Raw genomic sequence first — 23,647 nt, forward strand, 5'->3', positions numbered from 1 at the left:
AGGATGAGTCTCTAGTTGGATTCCCTATGCAATTACATGCAACCAATCAGAAAATGGGAAGGTTTAAGTGGCAAAGTGGATGAATCTCAGCTATAGATTCATACCTAACCCTAAGTCATTAAGTATTCTTAAGGAGGAAAAAACCCTAAAATCTCTAATGAATGTGTAAGGAATTGAAGGAGAGAAGAGAGAAGTTTGCATGTGAAAACTACATATTCATGATGACTTAGAAGTTATGAAGAAAGAGTGAATTGCAAAATCATTAGAGAAGAACAGAGGATAGAGTAGAGGATACAACATTGAGACATCCGATCAAGAAGGATCAAGAAGACATTTTTTAGAGGTGATCTATTATTAGGAAATCAAGTGTTAATTGAAGGATCTATGCTAAGACATTTTAAGAGGTGATTTAAGTCAAAATCTCTTAACAGAGTAGTCCTAACAGGCTATATGAAATCCTTTAACAAGGTGCTTACTTAGTTGTGAGTTAAAGTCCTTTAGTAAGGCACAATTCTAATAGGGTGTTGAAATCCTCTAACAAGGTGAAACCTAAAAGTCTTTGTAAGCCTTTAATAGGGTAGACCTTTCATAAGGTATATCATGACTCATGATCAAAACATTGTAACCTTCACTAGATACATTTTATTACTACAATAGTGAATATTTGTGGGTGTTATGCCCACCCAAGTTTTACCTTCTCATGTGGAGGGTTTCTGGGTAATGATATCTAGTGTTATGTGTGTGATTGATTGAATCTTTACATGATTTAGATGTATGTGCTTTACATGTTATTTTAGTTTATCTATTGAATGCACAAGATCGATGTGTGGTGAAAGCTTTATGGGTTCAAGTTTTAACTACTGATTCACCCCCCTTCTCAAAAATTTACCTTTCCTAATGTTATTCTAATAGATAGATCCCCTTGTAGGTAGGGAAATATTTAATATTATTTCATTATCTCACTTGGTTTGTCTTCAAAATTTGTTGGTTCTTTCTCTCTTGAGATTGGTGGTGATTTTTGTTGGCTTTACAAACCTCAATAAAGTGATTTCAAATTAGCATGAAAATGAATTTATTCTCTATGTTTGGATGAAGTGAAGAGGCTAGAGGAGTATGCTCTATTTCCTTTTGGGCACATTAGAAGTTTGGAACCCTTGAATCCAAACTAAGTCCCCATGTGGTCCAATTTTGTTAGTCTTCCTTGATTAGAGAGGGTTAACCATTGTGGACACTCCCTTTATTGTGTTAGCCACATGTACATAGCCTCAAGTAGTAGTCACCACTTTCATCATGGTAGCAACACCTACTATATAATTTTTTTTATGGAAGAAATTTCCATGGGTGTAGTCTATTGTTGGGCTATCAGATTTCCTCAGCATCTTTGATTGAATAAATTCTCAGAATGTGTCAAAGCCCTAGTGCACCAAGATTGGATTTTGCCCACTTGTGACTGCAAGAGTTATAGAGTTGACCATTACTAAGAACCATAGTGCAACCCAATTTTTCTTTTCTAGGACTATTCTTGTTATGCATAAGGTTGCTTTGTCCCTTGCCCATTGCTTGTAGAAATTTTCTTGAACTCCTTGATTGTTGTCTTGCATGCCTAATTTAAGATAAAAATCTATTGATGCATCTAGTTGGTCAATTAAAACAAACAAGACAACTGAGTTTCTAAGCTAAAACCTTTCTCAATTTGTTATCTTGTCATTTCTAGTACTCCTTGGTTGATCTGGTTAAGATTAGGTTGATCTTTGAAAGGAAATAACAATGCAAGATTAATCTATGAAGCAAAGATGAATCTAAGATGATATTAAAATGCAAGGATGAAGCATGATGATGGAAGCCATGGATGCAAGAGAGAAGAAGACAAGAAGAGAGAAGTTTCAATGAAGCTCCAATATCCAAACCCTAAGGCTCAAACCCTAATTCTCAAAATCCTTCTCCAAAATTGCTCTCCAAACCTCCAGCATAAGAATACTATAGCAACTAACATCTATCCAAATGAGAAGGAGATGGCTCCTTATATAGTCAATTGTGGAGGTATGAGGCTTCTCACAAAAAATATGGGATAATAAGGCTTGATCCATGTGAGACAAAATTCTACCAATGACAAAAGATGAGTGTTTGAAAAGAAAGTGGAAAGTGGAAATTAAAGAATCACACTTAGAAATATGTGCATTTAAGTGTAGAGAAAAAATGGTTTGATCAAGGAAAATGGTTTGAATTTATTTAATCAAATATTGCAATGCATTGATTCAGTAAATTGATTAATTTAAGAATGGGGCCCCATAGTCTAGGGGACCATTTTAGGGTGTATTCATTTTCCCCTCTGACAAATGTGGGATAATTTTGGGAACACATGTATTCAAAGAATGCAGTTGAAGTGTGAGGTCAATTTGAGATCACAAAACAACACAGATGTGTGGTCAACTTAGTAACACATTAGGAAAAAGAATACAACTTTTGATAACAATTTGGTCTTGATAGAGACAAGGTTGTCCTTGGTGGAACAAACATTGATAAAGCTGAATCAAGGATTAAAGTTTGATAGGTATTTCCCCTTCATGATCAAAATTTAAATGATAATAGAGGAGAAATAAAAATTTGATAAATTTGATCAAATCAAACTAGAGATAAGGTTCTTGATGTAAGATGAAAAATATAAGAATCATAGAACCAAGGTAGATCATCAAGCATAAAAGATTATACCCCAAAGTTGAATTAGAAGAAAAGAAGTGGGGTGAAAGAAAATGGAAGATAGAAGTGTGGAAGAGGTGGAAAGAAGTAAGAGAATTCACCTCAAGAAATAAAATGCCTCAAAATAAATCAACTATTTAAGATAGAAAATTTTGATTGAGATAATGAAAGAAGATAAGGAAATGAAGATCAAGACATGACCATATTTGATTAAAATTCAGAAAGAAAGATGAAGGAAAACCCTCTCAAACTCCTAAAAATGAATAATGCAAGCTATATGAAAATGCAAAAGGTGTACTTGCAATAGACAACCTATAACATAAGATTTTGTGTTCATAATTCATTAGCGAATTCAAAGGAACTTATTTTCATCATTGGGCCATTATAACAGACATCATAAAATCACACAATCATCACTAGTCAAAAGCACAACTATGAAGATATGAATGTGATATATATCGGATTGGAATGTGGAAAGATTCTAACATAAGAATCAAAGACATAAATGTTAAGATGACTTTGATGTTAGCTTACCCAATTTAATGTAGCAAAACCATGCTCACATCAAGGTATAGATGCTGGGATGACCATAAGAATGGTTGTGAAAAAATAGTCAAGGATGATGCCTCAAATCTCCTAAGTGTTTCAAGAGGACAACAAGAGACAATCTAGAGTTTTAAAACCACACCCACAAGAAGAAAGAAAAGTAAAATATGCCCCTTGCCCCAAGTCCTCTAGCTATGCATACTAGAGAGATTTATTATATAAGGATACTTAAAAAAAATTAATAATAGTTAGCACACAAAGAAAATATCATGCCATAGCTCAAGCATTAAGCATTTGTGTTTTAAAAATTTAAGTGTGTTAACTAATACTAAGTTCTGAGGATAAAGATCAAATTCTTGCAAGTAGGTAAGATCACATGACAAAATTGGGTAAGACCAAACCAATAGGTGTTAAAAAAACTCGATGCCAGGAGTTGTATTGAAAAATACAGTTGGGGTGGTGTTAAAAAACACATTTTGCGAGCTTTCCTAAAGACTAATGCATCCAAAAGACCAAAGCTAACATAGTTATGCCCCCTAGACAAAGACTAACCAAGGAAACAAGGACAATGAATGATTGAGAAGGGATAAGTGTCGAGGAGACACACTAAGAAATAGGGGTCCAAAGGCCTCAAGTAGCACCCCTTTCCAAGTTTTTACCACTTATATCTTATTGCAATTTTATTTTTTCTTCTTTTATTGAATTTTTTGATATTTTAAATTTTTTAAATTTTTTTTGGAATATATAATTTTTTTGGAGATACATCAAAGCACCCATTTCTTTGTTTTCACTAATATGATCATTTTTTCAGAACATTTTTCAATTTTTAGAATTTTTGACAATATATCATTTTTTTGGAGTTTTGAAAATATATCATTTTTTTTTTGGGATTTTTGAAATATATCAATAAATATATACAACTGATACTGCCAAAAAGAATAGACATCATGGATAGAACTTTTTCAGGTGCAAGACATTAATAGGATCATAGAGCTGCTCTCCCTCTTCTATAGACAATAAATAATCACCAGACCCAAAAGTTGTTGTTATGATGTAAGGTCCAAGCTAATTAGGGTCAAATTTCCCCTTTTGATCTCTTTGTTATTAATTCTCAAGATTTTCACATAGGACAAGATCTTCCACTTGGAACTCTCTAGTGCGAACCTTTTTTGTTGAAGGATTTGGACATGTACTTTTGATAAACCCTCATATGGTCAAATGATGCTTTACATTTCTTATCTAGAAGTTCTAACTCTTTATGTCTCATGGCATGGTAGTCTTCATCTATAACTAAACCTTCGAGAGAAACTCTAAGTGAAGGAATATGAACCTCTAAAGGTAACACTACTTCAACACCATATGTGAGGGCAAAAGTACTAGCCCAAGAAGGAGTACAAATACTCCTTCTATAGGCACACAAAGTTGGATGTATCTATAAATGCTAATCTATGCCACTCTCATAAAATGTTTAATGTAGGATCTTTAGAATGTCCTTATTTGATGCTTCTGCTTGACTATTTTCTTAAAGAAAGTAAATGGAGGACCATCGTTGTTTCATCTTGAATCTATTGCAGAGCTATTTAAGGTCCTTATTTTTGAACTAGCCTCCATTATTGGTAATAATCTCAGAAGGAACTCCATATTGATAGATGATATGGTTCAAAATTAATAGAGAGACTATTTTTTTTGAGGCAATAGAAAGTGGGACAACTTCTACCCATTTAGTAAAGTAATCAGTACCAGTGATAATAAACTTGTATCCACATAATGAGTTAGGATGAATCTTCCCAACAAGACCAAAGGCTTAGCATTGAAACAACCAATGAGAAATATAAGAAATGAGCTCCCTACCTAGAGCATTTATTAGGTTACCATGTTTTTGACAATTTTTTACATGACATTGCAAAAGCTACTGCATCAATATGCATCATGGGCCAATAGTATCCCACCCTAAGAAACCTTTGAGCCATCAAAAGACCATTGGAATGTCCCCCATACATGCCCTCATGGATGTCAAATAATGCTTGATGAAATTATTCTTTTTCTAAGAATTTAAGAAGCATTCCATCTGGAGCCCTCCTATATGAATCACCAGAGATAAGAGAATGGTGAGAGGCATTTTGGATAAGGTTTCTATGTTCAGGTTGGTTAAAGGTTTTGGATATAATACCATCACAAAGGTGTGAATAAATGACACCATAATGGGATGACTCATGACCAACAAGGGTGCAAATAACATGACTTAGGAATCACATATAGGGTAATGTAGCTCTTCCATGAGAAATCCAAATCTAGATTCATGTTACTCTAACTAAAGAAGTGTACCAAGTGTAGCCATGGCATTAGTTGCTTTTTTTATTATAAAATTTTCTTTATTTTTAATGAAAAGTCATTTTATGGGTGCAACTTAGTAAATTTTTTAGAAAAGTCTACATTTTTGGAAAGGTCTCTGAATTCTAAATAGGTTTATTTATTTGTGTTTTGAGTTTATAGATCAAATGAGGGTTCAAACACTTGATTTAAAAAAATTGGTATCTTTTGGTAAAATGCATCCCTAGGGCACAAATGAAAATATTTTTCTGAAATTCTAACTTTTTTGCAAAGGTTTCTATTTTTAATAGTGTCTCTTTTCTGTATTTAGGGTTTTGGGTCTAAATTCATGGCATATAGGTCTAATCTTGTTGACTAGGTCAAAAATCAAAATTAGAAAAAGGACATTTAATGATTAACTTACGTTTAATTTTCACATGGTTCAATGCATGATGTTAGTTTTCATTTGGGTTATTTGTTGGTTATTATTACTCCTAATAATTAGATTTTGAGATCTAATCATAAGGCTTGCATAAGACATCTATCTTGTATTGGTTTTCTTTTTTTTGCTTGGAGCACTTTCTTAGTTCATTAGATTAGTGGAGTGATATGTGGGTGTTGCTTTGGATCTGTGGTATTCTTATACATCTCTATAAAATTTGGAATTTGGAATTAAAAGTGAACCTCTCATGTGTTTGGCTTGAGTGTTTTACATGCTTTTGTAATTCACATTTCAATTGGTACTCTAAAATTGGAACTAGATTTTATTTCTTGGATACATGTTTCACATAGCAATCAAGCCCTATAAACACTACTTATGGTGATATTGAGAAACTGGGCTTCTTTCACTTTCCTTACATGCGAAGCTCTTCTTGACAAATGATTTTATATTATTTCATTATCTTTCTTGGTTTGTCTTTGAAATTTTCTAGTACTTTCTCTCTTGAGATTAGTGGTGATTATTGCTAGCTTTCCAAACCTCAGTGAAGTGATTTGAAATTAGCATGTCAATGAATTTTTTTGCTATGTTTGGGTAAGGTGAAGAGGCTAGAGAAGTATGCTCCCTTCCCTTTTGGGCACATTAGAAACTTGGAACCCTTGAATTTGAACTAAGTCCCCATGTCATCCAATTTTGTGAGCCTTCCTTGATTAGAGATGGTTAACCATAGTGGACAGTCTCATTATTGCATAAACCATGTGGATGAAACCTCAAGCGATAGTAGCCATTTTCACCATGATAGAAAGACCCACTATATAAATGTCCTTGTGGAAGAAATCTCCATAGTTGTAGTCTTTTGCTGGGCTGTTAGATTTCCTCAACATGTTTGACTGATTAAATTCTTAGAATGTGTCAAAACCCTGGTGTGCTAGGATTAGATTTCACTTAGTTGAGATTTCAAGAGTTGCAAAGTTGACCATTGCTAAGAACCATAGTGTAGCCCAATTTTTCCTTTCTAGGACTATGTGCATGATTGGGAAACATTTTGAGAATATACAAAGTAGTGGTTCTAGGGATTAGATTCATACTAAGACACTATTCATTTTTATGCATAATTTTTCTTTATCCCTTTCCCATTTCTTGTAGACATTTTCTTGAATACCATGATTGTTCTCTTGCATTCCTAATTTATGATAAAAATCTATTGATGCATCAAGTTGGTCAATTAAAATGAACAAGAAAACTAAGTTCTCGAGTTGAGACCTTTCTTGATTTGTTATCCTATCATTTCTAATCCTCCTTGGTGTTAATCTTAGATTGGTTTTGAAAATTGAGTGCCTATACACTTTAGTCATTTACTTAGTTCATGACAAATAAGTAACATATGCTGAGTAAACAGTGAGTACTGAGTTAATCATGTGCTGAGTCACTCAAGTGTAAAGTAGACAGTATGTGCTGATTTATATAGGAGTCAAGAAGATAGTGCATGCTGAGGCATTTGGATGTCGAGTGATAGTATTGAAGTCACAATAAGTGTTGAGCACCATGGCCTTCAAGTGTTGAGTAACATAGTTTTGACATAGTTGTTTGTATTGGTACAAACTACTATGTAAACCATTTTTGGGCTAACTTAAGGATTGAATTACAATATTTTGTTGATAATGATGAATCTTAATTGGGAATCCTTATGTATTACACATACCCAATTAGGTAAAGGGGAGGTTTAAGTGGAAATATAGATGAATCATAGTCATTGATTCATACCTAAGCCTAAGTCACCTAGCTCTTCTTAAGGAGGAAAAACCCTAAACTTCTTATGATGAGTGAAATGGGAATGAATGAATGATCAAGAAGAGTTTTGCATGTGCAAACCAGGACATTCATGGTGATCAATATAATGATCTAAATTGCATTGTAGAATAAGTTAAAGGAGAATAGAGGAAGGAAATAGTGAACAACAAAGACACATCTAATCAAGATAAATCAAGTATACAACAATATAGAGGTAATATATCATCAAGAAATAGAGCATTAATCATAGGATCATTGCTAATACATTCTAATAGGTGAATAAGTTAAATCTCTTAACAAAGTAGTCCTAATAGGTTGTATTGAAATCCTCTGACAAGGTGCTTACTTAATTGTGAGTTGAAGTTCTTTAACCAAGCACACTTATAATAGGGTGTTGAAATCCTTTAATAGGGTAAGACCTAACAATCTTTGTAAGCTTTTAACAGGGAAAACCTTTCATAGGGTACATCATGTTTCATGATCAAACATTGTAACCTTCAATGGATATACTTTATTACTATAGTAGTGAAGATTTGTGAGTGTCATCCCACCCAAATTTTACCTTCTCATTGGAGGGTTTCTAGGTAATCATATCTTATGTCCTATATGTGTGAATGCTTACTTGTTTACATATTTTAGATGTATATGATTTACATGGTATTTTGGTTTATTTATTGAATATGTGAGATGGATGTGTGGTGAATATTTTTATGGTAGCACTGATTCACACCCCCCGCTCTCAAAGTTTACCTTTCCTAATGTAATTTCAACAATTGGTATTAGAGCCTTGTCTGTTGAAAATTAATCTTAGTAGCTTTCAGGAAAGATCTCTGAAATGGAAGTCTACAAGTTGGGAAAAGTTATTGAGAACTAGGAGACAACTCATTCTAAATCAGTTGAATGAAGCAAGAGAAGATCTAAAGAAATCATCGAGAAGAAGGGGGGAAATTTCTATTGAGGCAAATGACAAAAAATAGAAAGAGATGGACACTACTAAGAAATTTACAAATGGAAACTCCAATGAATTTGATGTAGCAAATGTAGTTCTAATGAAAAAGAACAAAACCCTAGCTGAAGAGATAAAAAAATTAAGATAGAAAAAGAATCACAAGCCATATTACTATGTAAGGTGACTAAACAAAAAAAGAAAGCTATAGAAGAAAAAGTCATGATTGAAGATGACAAAAGAGTTTTAACCAACAAAATAGAAGAGAAATCATCATAAGTAAAGAGGATTGCTCACATGCAAATGGAAACAATGTATCAAGTCACAATTGCTAATCATGAATTAAATAGTAGAGATATTGAGATAACAACACTAAATTTTTAGAATGAATAGTTGAGAAATTATCTTAAAAGGGAAAAGGATTTTGCTGAAAGTTTCAATAAACCTAGTGAAGCTATCAAGTACTTTGAATAATTGATGACATTCCCTAGATCTAAAAATGATACATCTAGACTGGGATACACAAGTATTGAAGAAGGAGAATCATCTAAAAGTGTTGAAGAAAGAAGTAACAAAGGTAAGAACTCAAAACCTACTTGTCATAATTGTGGTAATAAAGGACATATGATGCAGGAGCATCCAAAGGTATAAGGGCAATCCTTTGTCACCCAAAAAAATGTACTTAGACTTAGTTTCTATTTCATGTCTTTACATTTTTGGATACCCATTTGGCTCAAATAAAGGTTCCAACTCTCATAGTTCAACTATCAGTGCATTTGAAAATCCTAAAAAAATAGGAGCATGCAATTTGGCCATCATTTTGGTGACCTAGAAGGTGTGACTTGGCCAGATGAATGTAATTGAGATTTAGAGCATTCCAAAAAAAGAATCAGGTCAAAAGGCCCCACGGTTTGAAAGTTATTGCAGTTTTTCGGGTTTTGGAGACCTCCTAAGAATGCTTCAAATTCAGGTTTGGGGCATTAAATGACCTCGAAAAGGGTCAAAAAATGGGGGACGAGAAAAGCTGGTCCATAGGGCTATAGAGCGCTTCAAGAGCTTTCTGAAAATGTAAACGGTTCGTCAATCAGAGCTACGGTTCAAAAGTTATGCCTCCCAAAAGTTTGGCTACCGTTTCTGGATTCTTCTAGATTTGCACCGACTTCTAACGCGGCTTCTGGAACCTTCTATTTTTTCGGTGGATGCCTACTAGCACTTTCTAGAATGTACTCCTAGTCCTTAACCCTCCAGGGTCTATTTAAGGAGATTTTTGGCATTGTAAAGGCAGTTTGGATTGGAGCTTGAGAGGAGGTGCTAAAAGGAGAAATATTCTCCAGATTTATGCTATTGTAAGCCCGTAGGGCAAGTTTTGAAGTTTATTTTCTCTGCATTGTTTGTACTACCATATTTTCTCAGTTAATATAATTCCCCCTTTCTATTTTGTCTATTTTGTTGTTGGGTTGTGTCCCCATCAAGTGGTATTAGAGCAGGTTTTCCTGAGTGTGTAGACAGAGCGCCGACTGTGAGGCAGTTTGCACCAGGACTGTGTGGTTGTGGGTTCGAGTTAGAAGATGCCGCCATGAAGAGAGCATGGCGAAAGGGCTAGAGCTATTGATCCTGAGGAGGTTAGAGCCCTCCAGAGACAAGTACAAGCATTGCAAGAGGAGCTTTGTAGAGGAGCAAATATTGTCGTAGATGACAATAGTGAGGATGACAATGAAGAGGAAGTAATGGAAGTTGACAGGGAAGTTCTGAATCCTGTAGAGGAAAGGCTTTTTAGGGCCATTACTAGGTTTGGGAAAAGACCTACAATTGAAGTGGGTATATTTTCGGGAAATTTGAAACCAGATGAGTTGATCGATTGGATCAATGAACTGGAAGAATACTTTGAGTATGAGGATATAAGGGACCCAGATAGGGTTAAGTTTGCAAAGGCCAAACTGAAAGGCCATGCCAAAATCTGGTGGCAAGAGGTTCAACTGGAAAGACTTAGAAGAGGAAAGAAGAAGATCACAAGATGGGATCGCATGGTGGACAAATTGAAGAAGCAGTTCATTCTTGTGGACTACGAGCTTGATCTGTTTAAGAAGATGCATGGGTTAAAGCAAGCAGGAAGATCAGTCCAAGAATATACAGAGGAGTTTTACTGACTCCTGATTAGAGCGGGGCATGCAGAAGCAAATAAGGAGAAGGTTTCTCGTTATATCAGTGGGTTGCGACCTAGCATCCAAAAGGAATTAAGTCTGGTAAGAATGACCAGCATTGAAGAGGCATACCAGTTTGCCCTACAAGTTGAAGAGAAGTTGAATAAAAGGTTTGAAGGAAGACAAAGAGGGAACGGTCAAGGAGGAAGGGGAAGTGGTAGATCATCTGGAGGCCGCAATGAAACCCAAAATAAAAATGAAGATGTGGGTACTAGCAGGAACCAGAGGAATGAGGGTTTCAATCGCTCCTGTGATCAAGACTTTGGAAATCAAAGAGGAAGAGGTAGAGGACGTGGACAAGGAAGAGGAGGCTTCCATGGTACTTGTTTCCATTGCAATGAAGAAGGTCATCGTGCCTTTGAATGCCCTCAACAACAAGGAAGGACAGTTAGGAGAGCTGAGGGCCAAGCTAGGGTTGCTCATGTGGATGAGGATGCACAATCATTACATTCAAAGGATGCAAAAAGAGGAGAGACCTTGGTAAATGAAAGAGTTCTACTAAGTGGTGAGAATGAACCAGGAAAACGGAGGAGTTTGTTCCGTACCAGATGCAAGTGTGAGGATAAATGTTGTGATGTGATCATTGATGGTGGTAGCACTGATAACTTGGTATCAGAAGAGATGGTCTCTAAGCTGAAGCTCAAGAGGGAGAAACATCCCCAGCCCTATCGGATTTCTTGGGTAAAAGATGATCATAAGGTCCTGGTAAGTGAACAATGTTTAGTAAAATTCAAAATTGGGAGTTACCATGATGAAGTTCTCTGTGATGTTATTTCGATGGATGTTTGCCATCTATTGTTGGGTAGACCATGGTAGTTTGATAGACATGCAATACATGATGGACATGCAAACACATACTCTCTGACAAAGGATGGAGTTCACCACAAATTGAAGCCCATGAAAAAGGAAGGTGAAAAGGTATGTATCAGTGCTAGGATTTGTCTTGTTGAAGGAAGGAAGTTTTTAGATGGCATGAAACATCAGCGTATGTGCTATGCTTTGATTCCTAGGAAAGATAAAGAAGGTAGTAGTGAAATACCATTTGAAGTTTCAGATTTACTAGGAGAATTTGGAGATATTATCTCTGATAATGTTCCAGATGGATTGCCACCAGTAAGGCAAATCAGTCATCAAATAGATTTGATTCCAGGAGCTAGTTTGCCTAACAAGGCTGCTCACAGGATGACTCCTACTGAAACAGAGGAGCTAAATAGACAGGTTCAGGAGCTATTGAGGAAGGGCTTGATTCGAGAGAGCTTGAGTCCATGTGCAGTACCTACAGTACTTGCACCAAAGAAGGATGGAGAGTGGAGGATGTGTATAGATTCTCGAGCTATAAATAGGATAACCATCAAGTACCGATTTCCTTTACCAAGGATGGATGATCTTATGGACTGCTTGAGTGGAGCTCAGTACTTCACAAAGATAGATCTGAAGAGTGGCTATCATCAGATACAGATTCGAGAAGGAGATGAGTGGAAAAAAACCTTCAAGACCAAGGAGGGTCTTTATGAGTGGTTAGTCATGCCCTTTGGATTGACGAACGCCCCAAGCACCTTCATGCGGCTCATGAATGAGGTACTTAAGAAGTTCTTGGGAAAATTTGTTATTGTCTATTTGGATGATATTTTAATTTTCAGCAATACTTTGGAAGAACATTTACTACATATTCGTAGTGTCCTTGAAAGGCTAAGGGAAGAGAAACTGTTAATTAATCTAAAGAAGTGTGTCTTTGTAAAAAGGGAGTTAGTCTATTTGGGATTTGTTATATCACCTGAAGGTCTCAAAATGGATCCAGAGAAGGTAAAAGCCATCTTGGAATGGCCTACTCCAAGGTCTGCTACTGAGGTAAGATCATTTCATGGTCTGGTTAGTTTTTACAGGAAGTTTATTAAGAATTTTAGTGGCATATGTGCACCTCTAACTGATACAATAAGAGGGGATAGAAAAGAGTTCAAATGGACTGCAACAGCCGCGAGAAGTTTTGAATTGCTGAAGAAGAAGGTGACTGAACAGCCTGTGTTGGCACTTCCAAATTTTAGAAAAGTATTCCAGGTGGATTGTGATGCTAGTGGCAGCGCTATTGGGGTTGTATTAAGCCAAGAAGGTAAGCCTATTGCATATTTTAGTGAAAAATTGAATGATGCAAAGAAGAAGTATTCTGTTTATCATCAAGAGTTCTATGCAATAGTTCAGGCCTTAAAGAAATGGAGGCATTATTTGCCAAATGAATTTGTTTTGTATACTGATCATCAGGCATTATAGTACCTAAATAGCCAAGGTAAATTGAATCAGAGGCATATGAAGTGGGTAGAATTCTTGCAGAGTTATACATTTGTGTTGAAGCATAGAAGTGGAAAATCTAACAGGGTTGCAGATGCATTAAGTAGGAGACAACTGTTGCTTACAACAATACAGGTTGAAGTAGTTGGGTTTGATGAACTCAAGAATTTGTACCCCAAGGATCCTGATTTTGCTGAAGCATGGAAAGCTTGTCAAGAACCTGTTGCTGTAGATAGAACCAAGTGGTTAGACTATTTGATTCAGGATGGCATGTTGTTCAAAGGTAGTCAATTGTGCATTCCAAGGAGTTCCATGAGGGAAAATCTGATTAAGGAGAAACACAGTGGAGGGATGGCAAGACATTTTGGTCGGGATAAGACCATTGCCATTCTTAGAGAACATTATTTTTGGCCTCAAATTACACAGGATGTGAAGAAGTTTGTACAGAGTTGCCAGGTTTGTCAAGTTGCCAAGGGGTTTAGTCACAATTCTGGCCTATATCAGCCATTGCCTATTCCATCAAGGCCATGGGAGGACATAAGTATGGATTTTGTTCTTGGATTGCTAAGGACACAAAGGGGTAATGACTCAGTATTTGTGGTGGTTGATAGGTTCTCCAAAATGGCACATTTCATTCCATGCCACAAAACTTATGATGCTGTCCATATTGCAGACTTGTTTTTCAAAGAGGTGGTAAGACTACATGGTCTTCCAAGGAGTATAGTTTTTGACCGAGATACTAAATTTGTGGGGTATTTCTGGAGGACATTGTGGAAGAAGTTGAGAACAAACTTGAAATTCAGCTCCACGCATCACCCACAGACTGATGGCCAAACAGAAGTGGTAAATAGAAGTCTGGGCAATTTGCTGAGATGTTTAGTTGGAGATAAGCCCAAGGGATGGGATTTGATTCTACCATAGGCAGAGTTTTCTTATAATAATTCTGTAAATAGGAGTACTGGAAAATCACCATTTCAAATTGTATATGGGAATAGCCCAAGGACTGCACCAGAATTGAGGAAGATAGAACAAGGGGAGAGGACAAGTGCTAAAGCTGAGGAATTTGCTGAACACATCAAGCATCTACATGAGGAGGTTCAAGCACACATTATCAAGATGAATCAAGAGTATAAAGCTAGGGCTGATCAAAGGAGAAGACATAAGGAATTCCAAGTAGGGGATCTAGTCATGGTGCACTTACGAAAAGAAAGATTTCCAGTTGGAACTTACAACAAGCTAAAAATGAAGAAACTTGGCCCCTGCAAAATTTTGAAGAAACATAACTCAGGAAATGCATATGAGGTGGAGCTGCCAGATGGTATTCACATTTCTCCCATTTTCAACATTGTAGATTTAATAGAGTATCATGATGATGGTGCAGATGAGGAGCTGGTTTTAGAGCCATGTCCAATTCCTGCTTCTAAGAAGAAGGAGATAGAAGACATTCTAGATCATCGTGTGGGTAGGAGTACCAGAAACAGGCAGTATGAAGAATATTTGGTCAAATGGAAAGGACGACCGATCGAGGACTCAACTTGGATTTCAGCAGCTGAGGTTTCCCATTTGGGATTTCCTCTACCATCCATAAAGTGACAGGGTCACTTTTCAATCTACCCTGGGTGTCTGATGCAGGAGCATCCAGAGGTATAAGGGCAACCCTGTGTCACCCAAAAAAATGTACTTAGACTTAGTTTCTGTTTCATGTCTTTACATTTTTGGATACCCATTTGGCTCAAATAAAGGTTCCAACTCTCATAGTTCAACTATCAGTGCATTTGAAAATCCCGAAAAAATAGGAGCATGCAATTTGGCCATCATTTTGGTGACCTAGAAGGTGTGACTTGGCCAGATGAATGTAATTGAGATTTAGAGCATTCCATAAAAAGAATCAGGTCAAAAGGCCCCATGGTTTGAAAGTTATTGCAATTTTTTGGGTTTTGGAGACCTCTTAAGAATGCTTCAAAGTTAGGTTTGGGGCATTAAATGACCTCGAAAAGGGTCAAAAAATGGGGGACGAGTGAAGCTGGTCCATAGGGCTATAGAGCGCTTCGAGAGCTTTCCGAAAATGTAAATGGTTCGTCAATCAAAGCTACGGTTCAAAAGTTATGCCTCCCGAAAGTTCGGCTACCATTTCTGGATTCTTCTAGATTTGCACTGACTTCTAACTCGGCTTTTGGAACCTTCTATTTTGTCGGTGGATGCCTACTAGCACTTTCTAGAATGTACTCCTAGTCCTTAACCCTTCGGGGTCTATTTAAGGAGATTTTTGGCATTGTAAAAGGCAGTTTGGATTGGAGCTTGAGAGGAGGTGCTAAAAGGAGAAATATTCTCCAGATTTATGCTATTGTAAGCCCGTAGGGAATGTTTTGAAGTTTATTTTCTCTGCATTGTTTGTACTACCATATTTTCTCAGTTAATATAATTCCCCCTTTCTATTGTGTCTATTCTGTTGTTGGGTTGTGTCCCCATCAACATACTACTAATGTGTGTAGGAGCAAGATTGTAAATCAAAATGTTAAGAAAAAGAGCAAGGGTCACTATCACAAGTGCAACTAACAAGGTCATCAAGAAAATAAATGTAGAACCAAGACCATTTACAATCAAATATTTGAAGGATATTGTTATAACTATTAAAAGGATGGACATAGAGCTTTTGGGTGCAGATCCAAACCCGAGTGGTCGTTAAACAAGAAAACAAAGGTAAAGAACAATGGAAAATCTTACAATTGGGATTATAATACGAAGTATAGTTTTCACTACTATCAAGAGTATGGACATGTTCCTAGGAACTATATTTGAACACACTCTAGAAGTGATTACAAAAGGTGGTTGAGTCAAACTACATGTTTTAGTTGTTTGAAGACTAGTCACATCAGTCGATATTGTCAAACAAGGTCAAAGGCACCAAGTTGTGAACTCAACAAAGGAAAAGGAAAGGAAGATATTGAAAATTTCAAAGATGAGATAAAAAGGAGATGGAAGAGAAAGGAGGATTGCTGCACATCAAGTGTAGATGGTGTTGGGACTAAAAATCAAAGCCCTGATTTTGAAGTACCATTGAGAAATTAAGCCCCATAAGCGCTTTTAAATGCACATGTACCCAATTGTACCTTTGAGTCCTGGGAGGTGTTTAATATTTCTAACACCTTTCATTTAGTGCATTTGTGTATTCCATGAAGTTAAAAAATCATTCTGAACCATTTCGTGAGATCCCATTTTGAGCAATTGTTAAATCTGCATTTTCTCCTAAGTGTGAAGCAACAATAGGAGGTTGTGTTTGCATTTCAATATCTCACACCTAGTGATGTTTCATGACTTGCCAATTTGGGAGTATTTAGTGTCCATATAGAGAACCTATGTTTCATATTTTGAGTTGTTTTGAATCTGTTTGACTAGGTTTTGAACCCCTCAAAGTTGATTTTTAGTTATTGTCATGCTAATGTAGTTAGTTTTGAATTCTAGGAAGCCCTATTTGACGTGTTACAATTTTGACCTGGTTGAATGAAATGCTGAATTTCCTTTTGCATTGTATTTTTGAGGTCAAAGAAATGCTACATTTCAAATTTGAGCTTATGATGAATCTGTTTGATCAATTTTCAAACACGATTCCAAATGCAATTTCTAACTTTTTACTGGGGTTAGCAATTGTAGATTTGTTAGTACCTCTATTCATGACATCATATCTTGAAATCTATGATAGGTGAGATTTAATGGATTGTACCACTATGTTTTACTCTAAAAATAATTTGAGTGTGCCAATTTTCAAGCCTTGATGAATCCATCTACACACTTTTCCAGGTCAATTCCATTTGCAAAAACTGCTTTCTGACATTGTTTTCAATCTACAAATTTTGAGTAGCTCACTTTGACCATTCACCATTTATGCCCAGTTATTCATCATGATCCCAAATCATAGATCCATACTCTCCTCATGAAAATGAACCAATGCCACGGTTCTCATTTTCCCAAGTGTCAATTTGCTTAGTTTTCAAAGCCAAATCCAAATGTAGTTTATTGTTTTTTGACATATTTTCTTGCATTTAGTTCTGAGAGGTCAACTTTGATGGTCAATATCTTTTGACCGCAAATTTTTCATGAGATGAGATCTGATAGGGTAAGAGTGTGCAGAATAGAGAATTAGTATGTTCAATTTCAAAGCCCAATCAGGTGTTTAGATCAATTTTTAAAGCTAGTCAAGGGACCTCCTGACACAAAATTGATAGTTTGCAAAAGAGATTTAAAATGAGTTTTATTTCATTATTCGGGGGTCAAAATTGTTTCAAATTAGTGTTAGAGGGTGAATGAGTCAATTTTAAAATTTAGTTGTTCAGAAACAAAATTTGTTTTAGCCGAACCCACTTTGGGGCCTGACCAATTCTATCATATTAATAATGCATTGAGATTTTAAAATGTTTAAAAAGAAGAGAGAAATCATAATGTGTTAAAGTCATTACAAATAGGATTTTGGTTGAGGATGGCATAAAGTATCAACTTGAAGACCATTTGATACTTTGTAATTCTGAAGATCACAAGAGGTTATCCTTGATCTTAAAAGAAGTTTTGAAGTTGTGGGCATTAATATGGCTTTTCAATTTGCAAGTGGTATATGAAATCATTGGAAATGAAAAAAGACTTATACTTCATAACCTGGGTTAAGGGCAACTCACTAACCTCAAGGTTAAATGGCATGAGGACTTGGCAAATAAATAGAGAGAGCACTTCATACTAAAAATCATACCCTACTAGATGTACAAGATATAAAAGAGAAGCTAGTGCAACTCATGTTTGACACTTTCAATGTGAATAGATTTTATGCAAATGAACAAATAGTTTTACCTCTTTATGTTGATTGGATGAATATTCAGTTGTGCTGCTAATGTTGGACGTGGAAAGGTAGTTTTTACTTTAATTCTCCCAGATATTGCACCAGTATGGGAAGGTGTCATTCAGCACAAAGCATCAAAGAAATTTGAGGTTGGGGAAATAGATTTGACTGAATTGTTTGCACGAGAACTTTAGAAATCAAACTCTCAAATCAGCATTGACCTTTCAATTTTTTGAGTTGAAGGAAACATATGCATACACCTATGAAGAACAGGGGAGTCAACTTTTAAAAAGAGGGACCAACGTATAGAAGAAGGAGCTTCAAACTGCAAGGCAACAAGGAGTGGTATGTGAAATTGAAATGAAATGCCTTGGGAGAAAAAGAGAAGCCATGTGTTTCAAGAGCGACCATTAAAAGGGTAACCCCATGCTAAGAATGTAACACCACTCATTCCAAGGTTAGAGCAAGCAGGAAAAAGGAAGACGTCAATGAGTTAGAAGACTAACGCCTTGCAAACAAGAAACCTGTGAGAAGCTAGAAGACATCAAAGTTTGAAAAAGAGGTAGCGCTAAAAGAAAACATAGAAAGTTGCCATGCAAAAAGTGGAAGTAGCAAACAAAGGGAGGTGTTTTGATAATTATCAAAAGCTAGAACAATACACACATAAAGAAAGAAAGAAGTTGCCAAAGTAGGGGCCGACCCAAAGGGTAGTATTTAAAGTAGGGGAGTTGAAGAAAGCCACATGAACAAAAGGAAAATGCAGACCAGTAGAAGAGGAGGGACAACTTGTGAATGGCAAGATCCCTATTTATAGAAGAGCCTCCACATCAAGCATGAATAGGGGCACCCACAATAAATGTAGCCCATGTTATGAAGAGTAGTCGGAGCCTCACATGTTAATGAGACCTAGGTAGATCAAATAAGTTAGAGGAAGGTCAAAGAAGTTGCCAATATAAGGTCATAAATAAAGGGTGAAGCCGACCAAGGCAATAGCAAAGGCAAAGGCTCCTGCAAAGCCTGCTGCCAAGCTTGTTGCTAAAAAAAAAATCTACCAAGAAGGCTGCCATGCTAAAGAACGTGAAGAATCTTGCAAAGAAGGTTGCTACTTCAAAGAAGACCACCATCCATGGAAGGAAACAAAAGAGGAATTTATGCATAGGATGCAGGGGCATATATAAAGGAAATGATCCCACATCAGTTGTGGGGTGGGGATTTTTAGTGTTTAAATATTAAAACACTCACCCCATATGTTGTCTTAAAAGACAATGGCTTTTGTAAGCCATAAGCTCACGTGAGGCCCCTTGTAGTAGACCTAGACATGGATGATAGCTAGAGGTGATGATGCAACAAATTTTAAGTGAAAATGCAAGTGCAATGATGTGGCAAATCAAAGGTGAATGCACAAGATGCTGCCATGTGGCCACATCAAAGGGTTGGCACATGCCTACAAAATGAAGATGTGAGGAAGTTAGATATTGTAGGCATGTGGGCAAGTGGCACATGGCAATGGGCCCCATCCATGGTGATGTGGCAAGATCAAAGCAAAGGTACCAGAGGATGACACGTGGCCTTGATCAATGGCTAGCACATTCTCACTTCGAGAAGTTGCAAGTTGTTTAAGAAATGTGGGTAAGCAAGTGATCGCCATGTGGTGATGAGGTGGTAGGTTGAGATGAGGTGGACCAATTAGGTTTTTCCATGTGGCACATTCAATCAAACCTAGTTTGACTTGAAATACAAGGATAAAGGGAAAAATGAAAATATTTAAAATATCAAATTTTTTATCATTCTTTCAAATTTAAATGTTTGCATGTTCAAAATATTTTAAATTCAAAAAGGCATTTTTCTAAAGTCCAAACTTTAGAATATTTTAAATTTTTGAAAATTCATGGTTGCAGACTAGAGACTATATAGTAGGGTGACATTTTTTGAACTAAGATTAAGGGGTTTCCTAAGAAGCGAATATAGGCATATTATATATTGCCAGAATTGGGAGAAGATGAACTTTTTGATTATGAGGATAGTTTTTGCATAGGAATTAATTTGTTCAAGTTATAGCCAAAAACGTAAAATTTGGGCCTTCTTAGTTAAATGAGTGAAAATTGAAAATGCAGTTACATGCTTAGTAAAAACACTTGGTAAAACATCTATTGGATCAGTTTTGATGATATTATGCCATTCTAGTATAATTTGGCTCCAATTTTTAGTTAGAAAGGAAAAATGATCAAGGATTTGATTTATCAGTTGTAGAGAGAGATTAGATAGATTATTTTCATTGCAAAGGAGGGAATTTTAGGTGGACACATGTCATGTTCAAATTAGATCTGGGAATTCATCCTCTTCTATATCTTTCTTTCTTTCATCCATTGTAAGGGTTCTAATTTTTTCACTGTGAGACCATTATTGGTTGGATATTCTTAGTCTTTCTGTGAGACCACTTTGTTGGATCTAGAATGGTGATTCCACCTTCATTATTCAGCATATTCTCTCATGTATGAATAGCAATAGGAAATATAACATAGAAGTTCAGATTTGTTAGGTGTTTTCATGTTTTGATTTCATGCATCTGAATGTATTGTTTCAAAGAAATGAATACAAATGAGCAGGCATTTCATTAGTTTCATTTTGATTCTCATCTCTTGCCTCAATAATCTATAGTCTTATGTGGTCTTGGAACAAAGAGCTGAGATCCATTTGCATCCCTTTAAGGTTGTATGTCAGATATGTTTTTCTGTTGGAACAAAGGGCCATGTAAATGCTTGATGTGTTTGATAGGGTTGTTGGTTATTTGAGAAGGATATTTCATGAGAATAAGGTCTTAATGAACATTGATGTCTGAATCAAAAAGTGATAGGATAGATTCAATGTCTTGGTGTATGAATTATGCCATAGATATCATAGATGTATGCATTTGATTCATGAAATTGCCCAATGGCTAAGGCAATGATCAGCTATAGGATCACTTGTTCATATAGTTGCATATTTGAGGTTTTGTTGAATTCAACATCATTAATCAATCATATTTGCTTTTCACGTTGAAGAACCTTAATGTGAATCCCTCACTTAGCTTATGAATTGCATTGTCTTGCATTTAACTACTGCAGGTTTGTGTTATTACATAAGTTAATAGGAGATACAAGGGTTAAATCTACTAAAATAGATTCAAGATATGTTTTTTTGCACTGGTACCATATGAATTGAATCTGAGGTCCACCCACCTAGGTTTTGCAGATCCTAAAGTAGAAGAAGGGTCTAGCCTTATAGTTGGCTTGGTGATGGAAATCATGTGTTTAAGATGGGAGTTAGCTGCCCCTAGATGTGTCTTGTTCTCATCGGGGTAATTTGAAACCCATAACATTTCAAAACACCAATAGATGGGATCACTTCACCTAATGAGTCAAGTGATCACACCTCATCAAACTAAGAAATCAAGAGGTATGTGGGACTAATATTTAAAAGTTATACCATACATCAATTCCAAGGATTTAGTCCTAGAAAGATTGCATATGCATGAATAATGATGTAAAGTGTTATTAGAAATCAAAAAAATATTCAAGTTTTACCATTTTTTCATGTTACTATCGAGCATGAAAAGGTATCTTATGGTTTCTAAGAAAAATGTTAGTGGATGTTGAGATAATGAAATTGGTTAGCTGAGGCTGAGATTATAATAGTTTCGAAGAAAATGGAAAGACATGTTGATGTCGAGTGAGCCAGAAATCAATTGGTGTCGAGCTTACAATTGTGTAAGCACTTAGCATTAATTGTAATGTTTTAGGGCTATTTGATCAATTTATACTCATTTAACATCATTTAAATTTGAGAAAGAACACAAAGAGCTAAAGGTGATCTAGAGAAATTCATTTAAAGTATTTGTAAGAGATTTTAATGGTTGTTTGACACCATTTCATTAGGATTTATAAGGAATTTACCATGTGCTGAGCAATGTAATTTCAAATTTTGCAAACCCTAGATATATGAAATGATGTCTAGTTCTACTAAAGAGAAAGGTGTAGAGGGAAAAGAGGTTTTAAATGTTGAGTTAATTAGAAATGAGGTCAAACAGCTGATTTTCAAGGCTATTCCAGATATAGAACACAAATAGGATCCTTGCAGTGCGTTGTCTATGATACCACTGCAAGTCTTGATAATTCAAGATGACAGGAATTGTTACAATTGCTAGATTGGAAGCATAGGAGACATTGAAATTAGAGAAGAATATAGAAAACTATGTGAAAATGGAGTGTTAAAGGAAGAATACAAGATTGTAAAGAAGAAAGGGTTAACTCATACCCTAGATTTCCCAAATGTTTTCAAAACTAAGTGGATTAAGATTGTCTTGAGCAGAATTCAACATAGCTTAATATGGTTACAAAATGGGCCAATTATAATTTTTTTTTAAAGGATAATTCATAGGGTAACAGGATATCCAACCCTAGATTGTATAAAGACTATAAGAAGTGAGTCAAAGGAAGTCGTTGAAAAGAACACAGGGGCCATATGGAACAAAAGGGAAATGACCATTGCACAATCACATATCCCCTGATAGGTTTTGTAGTGAGGGTAATTGCACACATGTTTTATTAATAAATTATATTAAATAGTGTAGCTTGAATTGCAATGGATATGGGCTATAAGATTGTGAAGAGAGATTATACTTATTATCGTTCTGAGTTGTAGTTACAATAATTGATTGAAAATTTGGGAGCTATAAGGAAAACCAAGAGTGCTCAGTGTAAATTTGGATCTCCTTTGGTATGTATCTTTTTCTATGTATAGAATAAATTTCCCACATTTGGTAATGTTGGATGGAAAACAAATAGATCAATTACAGTTCAAATAGGAGAGTTCATTGAACAATTAGATGATAACTCTAAGTCAGTAATGACTAGTTATTTTAAAGATTTTAAAAAATCTATGAAGAATAGATTAAGAATTCTAGTCTCACTAGTGGAGAATCATTATGATGATGTTTTCTTCCTAGTTGATACTGATCACACATTTGTACAAGTAGAAATTCCTAGGGTGAGATGGCCAAAGCCATTAGGTTATGAGATCAATGTTGATGAGGCCTCTGTAGAAATCATAGCATTACTTGTAGAAGAAGTGGACAAAGAAGTCAAAGCTATTGGTAATTATGAATTGGCCAAATCAAAGATCTCTATGGAGTTGAAGACTATTTCTATAATTAGGAAGAAGAAAAAAACAGTGAAGAAGCTAAAAGAAAAATTTGGTGCAGCCAAGGAGGAAGAATAAGAGGAAGATGACAAAGAAGAAGTAGATAGATAGGTTCAAGCACCATTAGTAGTGACAAAAGGTTAGGGAGAGGATCAAGAAGAGGAGGAAATAGAAAATGTATAAGGTGCCAAGGAAGAAGAAGCCGAGGAAGAACCTATTCCTACTAACAAGAAGAAAAGAAATGCCAAGACACAAGCAGTGATAAGATCAAAGAAGGTTGCAAAACCAAGCTAACCTAAAACAATAGTAACTACCACAAGGGCTAGTACAAGAGTCACTACATAGAAGGCTAAAGAGAAAGCCAAGCCTAAAGAGTAGAAAGGAGAAGCACAAAAAAGACCAAGAATAAAGTATGTTGTTGAGGCTTGATC

This window comes from Cupressus sempervirens, chromosome 10, assembly GCF_028749045.1.
Source record: "Cupressus sempervirens isolate cs-2001-9-10 chromosome 10, ASM2874904v1, whole genome shotgun sequence".
NCBI lineage: Eukaryota > Viridiplantae > Streptophyta > Pinopsida > Cupressales > Cupressaceae > Cupressus > Cupressus sempervirens.